Here is a 14,323-nt window from a genome sequence, read left to right as displayed (position 1 = left end):
GCGAAGAAAGGTGCTTCTCAAAAGCGTAACTCTGGGTCGACCTTGTAAAGAAGCGAATCCCGAGCACACCCTGTTAGCAAGGAGGTGCTTCACATTTGTATGAGTGTGTAGGAGATTACGTGAATGAAGTCATCTTTGCTCTAGACTGGTTACAGAAATGGCAAGTTCACGAACAAGGGGACGAAACGGGACAACAGGTAGGAATGGGCGAGTATTCCGAAAGACAAGGAGGTTGGTGGTTACGTAGGGAAATTGTTCAGAGCAAGCAAAGTGGACTTTTTTGTAACGTATACATTTGTAACACACAGTTGTGGCATGCAATAAAGTAAGTAACAAGTAGTGGCCATGCAGAACATAGCAGTGGCGATAGATGATAAAGGGGACAGAATTGTAGGAGGAAAAAGGTCTGGCCGTATTTTATTTGTGAAGTGTTTCTAGGGTGCCTTGTGATTTGTTAATACCGAGCGGGTGAAGGGCGTTGAACTTGTATATCAGATAAGACTCCCTGTCACGTCTGTCACGTGTGGATCTGAACCCGGTTTCTTGAGCGTGCTTTCGTGAAAGTGCTTTCTTGAGTTTGTTGGCGGTTGGATGACGCCTCCAACAAACTCCCCAAAGCAATGATGAGAGCGGTGCCTAGAAGAATCGAAATGTAGGCGGCTCTCGTCCTGAGGCAATTCCTTTCATACTTCCTTACCGGTTCGCTGGATCTCTACCGGTCTACGTTAACAAAAACAAGTGTTTTTGTCGCGTCTGTCGCCATGTCAATCTCTGCTCCTTAGAAAAACACCGACAAACGACAGCGCTGAACGACAGTGCCTTCCGTAGGCGTCTTGTCCCATGTTTATGTTTCGGTTTCTTGTCACACCAAAAGACTCTCCAAAGAGACGCACAGGACCGGCATCGCCATCGCGCGCCTTCCTTCGCACTTCTTGCAGGAACTGCGACCTTAGAACCTGTTGGCAAAAAGGACATACCGCTCGAATTGTACTTAGCAGGCCAACGTCAAAATAAAAACAATGACGCTAGCTGGTTGGCTTTGCGTTATTTAAAGGGACTGTAAAGTGAAAAATAACCTCCATATTTTTGCTCACTGTCGTGCACAACATCATTGTTTGATAAGACTGAGAAAGCATTACTTCTCAATTCGGCATATTTTTTACGTATGAATATTTTGATGATTGTCGGAACATGGACCGTGCTGTCAACGAACTGCGAAAAAGAGCACCTTGGGTTTCGGCTCCAGGGCGCGCAGGGATTGGTCAACCCTTACCACGTGAACGTTAATTTTCTGGAGAACAAAGTTGACGCATATTATCTTACAGCCAAACACCATTTTAAAAATGACGCTCACTTCCATAGTTTCTACGTTAATAAAGCGTTCAGCTACTTCGCCACCCCGAGCTACGATCCGCCGCGCCATCTGCAAGGCCGTCTGTGTAATCGCGTTTATGCGTTTATTGTCTGCGTCGTGGGTGGTCATGTTGGTCGCGCGAAGCAGAAAATAGAAGTGAATGAATGTCTTTGACTGCTGTGTCACGTATTCGAGAGGCCTACATATGCTTGGTGTAGTTTTGGTGTTCGTGGATGCAAAAAATCATCTTCGTTCATCTTCGACGACGGGCGTTTTCTACCACAAGATTCCACAGGGGAGTGCGCGAAAACGAATGTGGTTCGAGGCACTTCTGAGCTCATTTTGCCGCCGATGACTACGAAGATGCCGTAGAAGGCGAATTGCGAAGACGTCCGAAGCAAACTGCCGTTCAGTAACCAGTGATTTTGCTTCACCGAGGTGACGTGTTCAACACAACGTCTCAGGTATGTACAGGTGTCGCACATGTATAAATTATAATATAGCGATGATGTATTCCGTTCAACTTATGTTGTCCTACTTGTCCCGTAGTGAACGTTGTCAACATCAACAAATTTAATTTTAGGGCCTTCCAGTGTTGAAGTGACGCCAGACTGCTTCGGGTGTGTGTGATCCAGGCACTCAAATTGACCTGACCGAAATAGCTGAAAGCAGGTATGCAAAGTTCACAGATGGAAGCACTAGATTTGTTACGTGTTGTATACTTTGTGATATTTTTGGAGTCTTTGGACAGCTGCAGAACATTAGTATGATGTCAACACTAGAAGAAGAAACCGATGAGAACTACTACTTATTTGAAGAGTAGAGGAATACTTCCTGTTGAGGTGTAGTTATGACTAAGGAACGCTAATTAATTTTCTAGAGATGCATCCTCTACACTTGAATACCAAGTGAAACAGGGAAAGTTCATTGTCTTTGAAGCCCCACTACTGGAATTGTTCAAAATGTGTCGCAGCTACAGTGAGCCATGCCAGGTTACCACATTATATTGGTCCTAAATTTGCAGAGTTCCCCTATCTCGGACACAACGGTCATTTCTCTTTATTGCTCTCCAGATCCTACCATCTCAGAGATTAATGTGGTTCTCCATGCGTTGCATGGGCACTGCCTTTTTCTACTCACGGTTTCGGTTTCTTGTTCTGTTGAATAAATCTTCAACTGAGATTTTGCAGCCATCACGCTGTGTACTGTGTTTGCCCCTCATCTACACTGATGTCCTATAACGGTATAACACGTCAACATGCCAACAGCCTACCAAAAACAACCAAACAACCTTGCCTTGCCTTGCCTTATCAACATGCCAAATCTTTTTGGTGCCGCAGATCATAACGTCAAAAAATGTGTGAAAAGTGTAGGGTAGTCCTACTTTTGGATGAAAACTACACGATGTGGTCACATCCACATATCTGAAATTTTAGTTGACGGAAATTTGCTGTTTTTGTAGAACCTTCACTGTACATTTCTTTTGTCTCACGTAGCACACGTGAAGAAAAGTTCTCAGCTTCATCAAGACGACAGGTCATTGTTGGATCTATCTGCAGCATTATTGTTCCTGTACTCTTTTCATCAACAGAGAATACAAAAGTGCACAAATGGTTAAATATAACTTGCCTGTTAAATTCAAAAAGGAAAGACAAAACTGTTTATACTTCTCTTGTTTATTTTGTTGCAGGTTTTACAACTCTATCGAGTACGTCAAAACTTCAGAGGGCAGAAAGTCCTACTCTATCTCCTTAATCCCGGGACAATAAAAAAGAAAAATATAGTTTGAGTTGTCACAAAATGTTGCTTCTGCTCTTATATTATATTTCAATTAAATGTTACGATGCGTTTGTCGTGTACACTGAAGCCAGTTTCAATTTGCAGGGCTGTCAATAATACTTTACAAAAGTACATCTCAATTACAGTAACAGAGAACTTATGCAATAAATTATTTAGCCATTTTGGAGTACTATTGCCCACACCAATGCTGCATGGTTCACTTTTAACTCAGATCAAGGATTGCCAATACTTGAAGTTAGCCCTCAAGTACTTCTTTACAAATGTTAGTTGGTGACATGATAATTAATTAGTTACAAGTACTCCTTTTAGCAAAACAGAGTTAAGTGTTAAATCCCAATCTCCGTTCAAACATTAATTGGCATTTGGAAACCTGGTCAAGAAAAATTATATTGACACAGTTCAGCTGAACGACACTGATGAAAATTATCTTATTTACTCCTCATATATACAAGACATGCATGAGTATAATCTGCAAATACATATATGCCCCCAGGTTGCTTAACCCTGCAGGAACAAACTAATAATTATAATATGCTGTAACTGCAAAGAAAAAGCAATAAGAAAAACTTGCAGCAAGCAAGTAATGAAATGAAAGCAAGAAATGAAAATTTGCTGACATCAATATACACATTTCTGCACGTCTGCACACTGATGGGGAAAGCATCCCTAATAGCATGCACGACGCAGGCACGAAGAATACTTTCTATTGTACTTTCTCACAGCACCCCATATCCTTCTTGTGAATAGATAACAGATGATATAACGGAATTTCTTGCAGAAAGAAGGATTTTCCGTCCAGTTTTCCGTTCAAGTAGCGCGTAAAGTCGACACGGCGCTGCCGCGTATGTTGCCATGCTCTTCGGTTTCTCGGATGTATGTAAAAGACACTTGCAGAAATTCGGTGTCAAGGCACAGTATTTTGAAATATTCGTTAGTTGTGATGCAATTGTCTGTCTGCTTTTCACACGCATTCTCTACCTCTCGGCAGCAAAAACACTGGTTCGTAGTATCCATCGGTTTGCATTTCCCACATGTACACCTGCACGATGAAACTGTGCTTCTCCCTGATACATGTAAATTTCACAAACCAGTCCGTGTTCACGGCACGGTCAGCTACTGGTGAGAACAAAGGTGACTCCGGTAAATCCCTGGACAAGGAATCTTCTGCTGCAAAGCACGCACTTTCCAGCACGCTATCGCACGAACAGAAGTTCTGTGTGAGCGATAGTTCTCGAATGCGGAATTCTAGCGCACCCATGTTCAAGAGGTTCGACATTCTCGACGTAGAAGTGGTCACAAATGCCCACTGCCATTTTCGTTTTCGCCGGATTAGCGACCGGAAGCACGCGTATTACGTGCGTCCTCGACAGATGGCGCGGGGTGATGCAATTGTTGACAGATTGCTCGGTTTCCTACTGGGACCCTGGACATCCAATCATGGAAAATTCGATTAAAGAAAAACTACAGCGATTTCAGCGGAGTTCTTTGACATTTGAACTTTTGAAGGTTCAAGCTTTTCGCTGAACATAAAGTTTTGATAGGTTTATATTCACTTTTCGTTCCCTTTAATTATTTGCTTTTGCAAAACCATCACCGAGCCTTTGCACCATCACTATCACCACCACCACCGCCTTAACAAAAGGCCTGTCACACACACACACATTTTACATGTGGTTTATTATTGAGCTTCAAGAGACAATCTTGAACTGCAAATATTCGCAGTTGTTTCGAATAAGATAGTATATGTGCGTACATCATGTGTGTCTACTCCATTGCAACAAACTAGCAAATGCCGGAACGAATTGATTTTGCATGCATTCACATGAAAGAACGTGATTCGATATCGGTGAAAGAAAAAAATCGCTCAATCACTCGTACTGTTTGTTACTCTTGTGACCGAATGCGATAATCCCTTTAAACCTAGCATCGCACCGTGGTGGATAAACTGCCTGTCGTACTCGGCCATGTTCAGGCGGGCCACGTTACTTGCATGGCGAACTAGCACTGGGAATGGGACTGAGAGAAGAGACGACAGGACAGGTGCTAGACTTCCAACAAAAGAAATTATTGGCAATATAATACTGTCTTTAAATATCACACTCAGATTGCTACTACGTCATCCAAACACTCGTCATCCTTTTCCTAGTCCCACATCTTTAGGAATTTTACTTCGTTAACAAACAAAATGATAGAAACATGACTCACCCACTGTTGCTCGTTTTTTTTTTTTTTTCGAATACCTCTATTATTTTTCTGGTACGCTGACCACAAGAACGACCTTTTATCCCCGTCGCCGTGAATCTTGGAGAACAGCCACACGTGCTACAATGCACAGACAAGTGACCACGAGCAACCGTGTCTGAGTCATGCTTCTCTCACTTTGTTTATAAGGAAGTAAAACTCCTAAAAATGTGGGACAAGGAAAATGATGACAAGTGTGTGGATGACATATTAGTAATCCGAGTGTGATATTTAAAGACAGTACTATGTTGCCATTAAATGTTTTTGTTGGAAGTCAAGCACCTGTCCTGTCGTCTCTTCTCTCTGTCCCGTTCCGAGTGATAGTTCGGTTTTTCACTTTGAGGGCAACGTCACACCTGCCGAAGGGGGGATCCTGTGCCGAATTCACATGGAACTATGCCGACATTTGTCTTAAAGGAACTATCGCATCCGTCGCGGTCGATTCCGAAACTACAGTGCCATTTTACTCGTCGTTCGTCACCGATAAGGACGTCAAAATCCGACGCGAATTAATGGAGTTGTTTCTGTCCAATTTGATGTTACGCATGGTAACAGCAGACGACGGATGTTCAGAGCATTCCGCAGTTCCCTCTCTGTAAACCTCACTTGAACAAGGCCAACCAGTGAGCGCCCTTTGGCGCGAGCAAGGCCAATCAGGGAGCGGCAGAGAGACCTTGCCGTCCGACTGCCGGGCGGGAGTGATGGCGTCTGTAGGTTGCAGAGAAATCTGAGATCGGCTCGAGGAATGTTGTTTCTGGTTAGCGTCGTAGGTCTTTGTACAGCTAAGAGCATAACACCGTGTTCCACGGAACTTGGTCACGCAAGTCGGCACTCACACTGGCAAGCGAAAGCCGGCGCAGGGTACAGCCTATGTGTCGCCCTCCTCGTCTTGTGTGTTCCTCAAACCAAGGACCAAACCACACCAAATCAATGTCTTTCTACAGTAGACCAGCTCGCTTGCACCAGTCGAGTTTGTTCACAGAAAATGATTGGACCACTAACCGCGTTGTGATTCCCTATTACCATATTGTGTCATATAATTTGTTGGCTGTTGCTCGGAAGTTTCACATAAGGCCGGTTTCACGTCAGTTCAGGCAGGGAGGTCCCACTGACCTCCTCGATTTTCATTTTTTTTTATATATTTAGAAGATCATCGTACATGATGACCAAGAGCGGTAAAATGAATAATCTCTACGGAATAGTTTTCGAGCAAAAAAAAAAAAAATCGAGAAAATCCAGCCCTGAATTCGAGTATTTCAGTTTTGCCGTGTTTGCACTCGCATATCTCCCGAGTTTTAAAAGTTACTGCAGTAAAAAAAAAATTATGCTTTAGTATGCCTGCAGGTCAGCAATCCGAGCGCAGTGCGAGGAGACCGTCGTTCCATTCTGCGACACGTCGTGACACCCCTGACTCCCTACCAATGGACAACCGACATTCCCCCCCCCCTCCCCATCTATGCTGAGCAGAGTTGATCCAATGCTCGCTTTCCGCATGCCACGAAACGCCTCTCGTCAGGATACTGCATTAATTCATCAAATGCGACTCGATGTAGCTCTTACAGCTCAGTGGCGTTGGCGCTTCAGACAAGTTGGCTCTCTCAAATGCTGTCACTGCAGTGCTCTAAAGGATCTGGAGCAGATTCTTCTTCATTGCCCACACTACCAACCGTCCTGAACCGCACCCTCGGGGTCTATAAGTCAGCTGAATTCTCGCCTCTTCTCTCTATCAAAACTGCTTTCTCACTGGCCGAATCCAAAGCTCAAAGCTGTTTTTACCTTGTTGGACACAATAGGACTTCGATCCTTGTTGTGAAGGGGCTCATTATTTCATTCCCCACATCAGCACCAGCAATGGGGTAGAGCATCGTCCCTGGCGATGAAACTCCCCGTTGATCATCTTAAAATAAAGTTGTAGTTGCTGTTAGGTAGCAACAAGAACCTAACATCATTCATAAACACAGTGATCAATAAAGCAATATTTACAAGCTTTGATGTCTGTAGAATGTATTTTACTGTGTAGTCATTCTCTGGTTACTCCAAAAGGGTATAAGACATACCTCTAGTGTGCATGAAAGGGATATTATTGTGATCAAGCAGACCAAACCATTCAGAGTACATCTGTCAAGATAGCAGGCATTCAATGCTGCCTACAAGCACCTGAAAGTAAAGTGTGAGCTTCACCTCAGTGAAAATGAATAAACATGCACATGGTCAGACAGCACCTACTGTATCACACGTCAAAAAGGCAAAGACCTTTGTATGCTTCAGAAGGAAAGTTGTCATTTTCGGCATGTACAGCACATGCTTTGAGGACTTTTGTGCAGTGCTTTCCTAATGATCCCGAGAGCCACCTGGTAAACTGTTTGTAGGCAACATACTGGAACTCTCTGCATGTACCATGGGCAGCAGAAAATTATGATATGTAACTTTACTGCTAACAAACTGAAGGCACACGTGAATGAACTCACTTGTTCACTTCACTGTTCCTCATAAGGGCGTAGTCGTCGCTTTCTCTCACTAGGACACCTGGAGCACCTCAGTCTCCAGCCATAGCCACGGTTTTTCAAAGGACAGATTTCTTGACATGCAACCGCTGCGCTGCTTCAGTAACGTCTCATTTCGCGGCAACAAAGCCATTCGTTTGCCGTCGGCATCGGCACGCATTTGCCGCAAGGACACCTGAACCGAAGGAGCAATACCATATTCCCACTGTGAGGCTCTCAACATTTTCATTACACGTGAAGACTGTTTCCCACGCGGCCAGGGTGACGGCGATGACGGCAATTCATCCTCCGTCAGCGATTCTGTGGGTGACATCGCGTCATGCTGCGTCTCCGTCTTGGAAGACTTTAGTGATCTTCTATACAACGCGTTAGAAAAAAAGCAGTTTGCGGTAGCCTTGTCTCTTGATCTTTCTAGGGCTTTTGACACCATACTCCTTGATATATTGTTGTCGGTGTTATATGATCATGGATACAGAGGTCGTATTTATCACTGGTTGGTAAAGTAACCACACTCAGATTGTCTCTGTCCGCAGTAAAATGAGTAATGTGGTGGATGTAAAAATGGGTTCTTTAATTTCTATGTCAGCGAACTCTGTCGGGTTGTTAAATACTGCAAAGTGTATGAGTACGCAGATGACACGCTTTTGGTCTCCACGCACATGTCTCAGGTTGAAGCAATCCGGATGCTTCAAGTTGACGGAAACACAGCAACTGGTTCTCTAATTGCGGCATACGTCTGAATTTCGACAAAACCCAACTAGTATGTTTTCATAGCCCTCTAAAACGCTTTGATGATTCTTGAGGTCTCTATATATCGGGTCTACAGCATTTAAAGTACGCTCAAACAATGAAGTATCTGGGTTTATACTTCGACGACGATATGACATGGAACACACAAGCCTCGTATGTGTGCAAACAACTAAGACAAACTTCCTGTTTATTATTTTCTCTGCGATATGTGTCTCCCCTCAGAGTTCGCACGACTATTCTTGATGCACTGGGTTACATCGTACACCGCTATGGCATTACCCTTTTTGGTCCCTGTAGTTAAACTTGGAACACCAGAGTGAACAGGATTTTGAGGAGTTGCTTAAAGAGTGTTGACTACAAAAATTCAGCTACAAACGCCTCTTGTGACCTATTCCCGCGTCTTGGTTTCCCCTCATTCTCTAAACTTTTTGAATACGTTGTCACATTAAAACATTTTTGGGACCCCTCATATAGGACCCCGGTTAGCAAATGCTGCCCTTCTAGACGCAGGCGGGTTAACTTTGTTGTGCATTTCTCACACACAATATATGGACTCTGTCGTCTCGTATCTTCAATGAACGTTTTCGACGTTTTTTCTTTGGAGTCAGAGTACAAACTAAAAAAAGCGCTACGACAACTTTATCATAGGATGTAGTACCTTTATATGTTTATATATTGTCAAACTGTATGCTGCTGGCTGCCTCAGGCAGAGTGCCACAAGCCTTTCGGCTTAGACGGGCCTGTTTTATTATATTTGTAGTTTGCTTTGTTGAATAAAATTATTATTATTAGTAGTAGTAGTATATGAAAATAATGGTAACCTACCTTACCAAATATCTATTTGCACATAAGCTTGACTGTAGCCCTCTGTACTTCCCCGTGAGGTAAGGGGAAGCAGTTCTCTGTTACGTGTAACTAAGTTGTACTCCAATGTTCCTGGTGTTCTGTGTGCTCCTTAATGTTACTCTAATGGCCTCTTTAATTTGTTTGTCAACAAAGTATTACAAATACAGTCGGCGGAAGGCTCGAATTGCTCTCCAATCACATGAATAACAGTATCATATCGTACGGAAAAAAAAATCACATGCTCGCCTAGGTTTGTGGCGTCACCTGGCTACAGAAAAAGAGAGGAGGAGGAGGCACTGCTGCAGCACATCACCCCCTTCTCCCACATCCCCCCCCCCCCACCACCACCAGCACACTCCCTAGTGACGCCACTGGTAATGTGTTTTGCGTTGAAATTGGTTGAGAAAACGAAATGCCCTTTCTGTTTCGGACAAGAAAAAACACAGAGAAATACAACAATGAACAAACGAAAAAAAAAAAACAGTTGCGCTGGCTTTGGCACATTTCCGAGTTCTATTCAAAATATTTCTCGCGACTGAAAATTTATCAAGTGCGCGCAAGTCACACCAAAAGTGTGTCGATGACAAGCGCCAGTGACACCTCGAAGTATAATTTTAAGCCTCTGTTTCGTGACACGTTACATGACACACCCGCTGTATCGCCATGTGTGCTATACGTGTATTTGGGATCAGTGAACACAACAACGCTTCGGTTAAAAAACTATTTGTTTCGTATTTCCTTTTTCTATGTATCTGCTCGCTTCTTCTTCAAAATTACCCTGTGAAAATTTGAGCACATGTAAACAGACTATTACCCGCACGGCGAGGACACAACCACTTCATAGTAAACGGACGGAAAAGTCGCATATCCGAAAGACCCTGGGTCCGTGCACTTGCAAGCGCTCATTTCGAGGTGCTGCTCCGCTGCATATAGATGAGCACCGAAGCTTTGCAACGCCCTGCACATGCAGTGTTCATGTCTCTGTTATGTGTATTTTATATCTAGGATGCATCTCTCAATCAGAACGAAAGTTGTTGTCCTCCTCCGCGTCTCAATGGAAAATCTCAATTTTGTACAGCAAGGAAATCACGTGAAAACAAGAGGACATCACGGAACCTGCAGCCATGGGAGGTGCAGTGTCATACGTGGAGAACGCAACAATCTTGTGCGCAATGATATCATTATCCGTGACGAGAAGCGCATTTTGCGTGAATCTTACACTCTCAGAACAGAACTTCACAGCATAGCACGTTGTCCGCAAACCATTGACACGAATGATAGAATAATTGCTTCTGATTCGAAGAGCGAGGGGGGCGTATAGCAATTTGGATATATGATAATTGTTATAAAAATGCCTATGTCCCCCTCTCTCTTCAAATCAGAAGCGATAAGCATATCATTCGTGGCTGTAGTTGGCGCACAACATGCTATGCGGTGAAGTTCTGTTCTGAGAGCGTAGGGCTCTGCGCAGATGGTCACACAGCGAACGAACAGCGTTCTGTAACGTTCAGCGTTCTGTTCGGTAACACTGGCAAAAATCCTCGTTTAGCATATCAAACGATACTCATGATAATTGGGGAGTCAGAAGCGCAGTAGGCACGACAATAAAAGCGGCCGCAATCTTTCTAAACTTCAAAGTTCGCCACTATCTTTTCTTGAACTTTTCTATGCACAGTAAATCATTTTACACCTTTTTTAAGCACATGCTTGTCCCATGGCGCACTCCTTTTTTTACACCATGAAATGGGTGTTTTCTGAAACACCCTTTAATTAGGTGTATTCCTCATAAAACGCTCTTAAAGTTGATGTTTAAAAACAAGAACACCCTTAAAAGGGGAGTATTCTATTGAAAACACCCCTTAGGATGAAGCTCCCGCGGCAGCATGCCGAGCCATGCAGTCCGACGTTCTTGCTTGTACGGCAACAACCACCCAGGACACGGCACATCACAGGCACCCATCATGGTCCTAGCAACACTGAGTGAGTCAGTGAGTGAGTGAGCGAGCGAGCAAAAAAAAAGGAAGCAACACTGTGGGACAAGCGTAACGGAAGAGGTGACGATCGCAGCATCATAACGCTGTCCGTGCTCGTGAAATGAACGGCGTCACGACGTTGCGATCTTCAGACGATGCCAGCAACGAGCCCGGGCACCCTCGGTAGCCTATATTGGCGTACCAGATTGATCATATACTGAAATACAATTTGTTGGGGTACGTTCGTTAAGCGTAGTATGGCAGAACTCGTCTGTGACGGTCACGGGAATGTGCCTTTGCAATTAACACGTACGCCTACAACGAGTCAAAGATATCAGCTAACTTTCTGACATCTCTCCCTGCCAAATGCTGTGTTTTTAACTCAAGTTCTCGTCTATAATGTGATTACCTAATGAGAGGAGCTGTCAAACCCATATAATTTTTCTTTCACGACTTAAAACACCATTTTCAACACCAGGTCCCTCAATGTTGACTGTCCCTGTGTCCTCAGTGTTGACGGTCCCTGCCATGTGCTTTGTAGGTGACTATTAACGTCGAAAACATGTGCAGTTGCTTGGATATAGCTATTAGGATTAGGATTAGGATATAGGATATTGGCACAGAGCCACAAGTGTCATACACCAGATGTACGGTGAGTACAATATGGTAACGGCTTGGATGGTACCTGCAATATGGTGGCTGATGGCAGCACATCTGCCTGCTAGCGACAGTGGTGATCTCCTGCGGATGACGTTATTTGAATAAACCTTCTAATTTGAAGTGGTGATACAGCTCTCGCTTTGTACTTTTCTTTTGTAATATACACAGTGTTTATTTCAACCCTGTACAGAATTTTTGTATCGAGGTCACGAGAGCAGCACAGATGTTCTTTTTGCATAATGCAGTAATGGATGTGTGCAAGTTCTTCTCTTTCGTCTCTTATTCCTGAAATCCCTAATTAAAGAATTGGTTCATAAATCATAGCGAATTAGTCACCTTGCAGTTGCGTACTTCCTTCGAGAGAAAGTCCACCTAGCCATCTAACTCAGTTGGAAAAGCGCCATCCATGCTGCTTTTTTATTTTTTTTTCACCTAAAAGTAATTACCCCATATACAGCTCTCTTTAACAGCGACAGCTGTTAGAGCCTCTTTTCCCTGAGATCCCAGCATCGTCCACATGAGGTAGTCACGCACAGATTTTCAGCTGTTGCTGCAATTCGCGTTCTTGCAATTCGTGTTGTGTGGCTGCAACAGTTCTGTGACTTTTGTACGTGCAGCATCTTTTCTTTATCGGTTTATCAGATCATCGGTTTATCAGGTGTTGATACCGGTTTTGCTCTTATGTGGCCAGACAAGCATCCCGTGAAAGAGTGTGCATAGCAACTAAACAAATTAGTTAGAACTAGCAGGCTACATAATACTTTCTGGCATGTTTTGTTCTATTTCCTAGCCACAGTGAGTCATTGGAGGAAGTGCTGCAGAACCAACAATCACTCATTGGAAGAAAGGAATGAGGTGTCCTTCAACACTGATCAGTCAAAACACACGACACCTGTTCGGCAGCAAAGTCAATCCAGTTTTAGTTCAGTTCCAGACTGAGTTTTGTACCATAGACTTGGTGCGTGGTTTACTGAATAAATGTTGATGCTAAGATTCATATGATATTATATCACATTTCTGCATGAATGCATTCCAGAACGGTAGCAGAACTAGTCATGGTCTAAAGTACGTCTAAGGGTGGCCAAAGTAAGGTACAAGAATGGAGAATGGTATAACCCAAGACCTGTCGCCTGAATGGAGGGATAAAATTGGTCTAGCCGTAGACTTTATGTATAATACATGGTTAAATGTCTGACCCAGTTTCAGACATCAGGTCAAAAGAGTTTCTAAATCTCGGCTAAGAGCATATACATTGAATATCTAAGGTTAGATGGCTAGGTGGCCCAACGTTTGACGTGTTACTTAACGCCTAGTGGACGGATGATTGACATTTAGTCTACTGTCTGGACAGTTTATAGACATTGCTTATTTCTTTTTTTAGACTTCATTTAGACGTCTACTAGCCCGCGTTGTGCTCCCTGGGATATGTATCTGATCAGGATAAACCCAGTTAGAAGCCGCATACAACATCCGCAACCAATCACAAAGTTATCTACAGAGATAATCGCTTTTCTGTATCTAACAGCCACAGAATCACTCTCAATACCAGTCTTCCTGTTCATTCTTTGGTGACAGAATACCTCCACTTGTTTGGATCACAGGGGACTCCTTCAGCTACTAAGTGACTGTCTGTCTTTTTTTCGGAGACCTCGATCCTACATGTTTGTTACAGCTAATGGAATGCTCAAAGTCGGTCTCACCACATCGTGTCGTTTGGTTGTGTAGTGGAGATGGTGTTCCTCTACAGGAGTCCTGACTGGCGGTGATGCAATGTCCCAGCGGGCAGATGTTTGTGGCCCCACGCTAGGATGGTGCCGGCAGAAGCGACGTCCTAGCGCGGTAATACGTGGCAGCAGGGGCTCGTTACCGAACACTGCGCGAGCTTGCGACCTCGCGATGCTCCGCCCATCGTCGGCGCTGCGCAGGTGGCGGTCGCACGATCAGTAAACGCCCAACCGCATGAGGTTTCTTTCTAGCGTTTTATCCAGCACCCTGCCTCGGCGCTGGGCGAGCGGTAGCCAGGGCGGCGTCGAAAAACAGACACACGACGCTCCCTTCGAAGTACGAGGCGACTAGATATTCGGCGTTGGGCGATGGAAGGGGAGGGGACGACACGCCCTAGTGGCAATGAAAGGTTAGCCTCGGGTAAGGTCTATCCGGTCGCGCCCGTTTTCGCGAGCGCCCATAGATGGCGG

At 44.2% G+C, this 14,323-nt stretch overlaps 1 long non-coding RNA gene across 1 annotated transcript; it reads right to left on the bottom strand.

Moving 5' to 3' along the window:
* Nucleotides 1-825: 825 nt before the first annotated feature.
* On the bottom strand, nt 826-13,999 carry LOC135378907 (uncharacterized). The gene is made up of 2 exons (XR_010418623.1): nt 13,829-13,999; nt 826-956 (listed from the first exon to the last, which is right to left on the bottom strand). It is a non-coding gene; the product is annotated as an uncharacterized LOC135378907 (long non-coding RNA).
* Between the last annotated feature and the right edge of the window lie 324 nt (nt 14,000-14,323).

Source organism: Ornithodoros turicata, chromosome 1 (genome assembly GCF_037126465.1).
Source record: "Ornithodoros turicata isolate Travis chromosome 1, ASM3712646v1, whole genome shotgun sequence".
NCBI classification, from domain to species: Eukaryota; Metazoa; Arthropoda; class Arachnida; order Ixodida; family Argasidae; genus Ornithodoros; species Ornithodoros turicata.
Note: the sequence above shows the minus strand (reverse complement) of the source record. Positions and strands in the feature narration are given on the sequence as shown.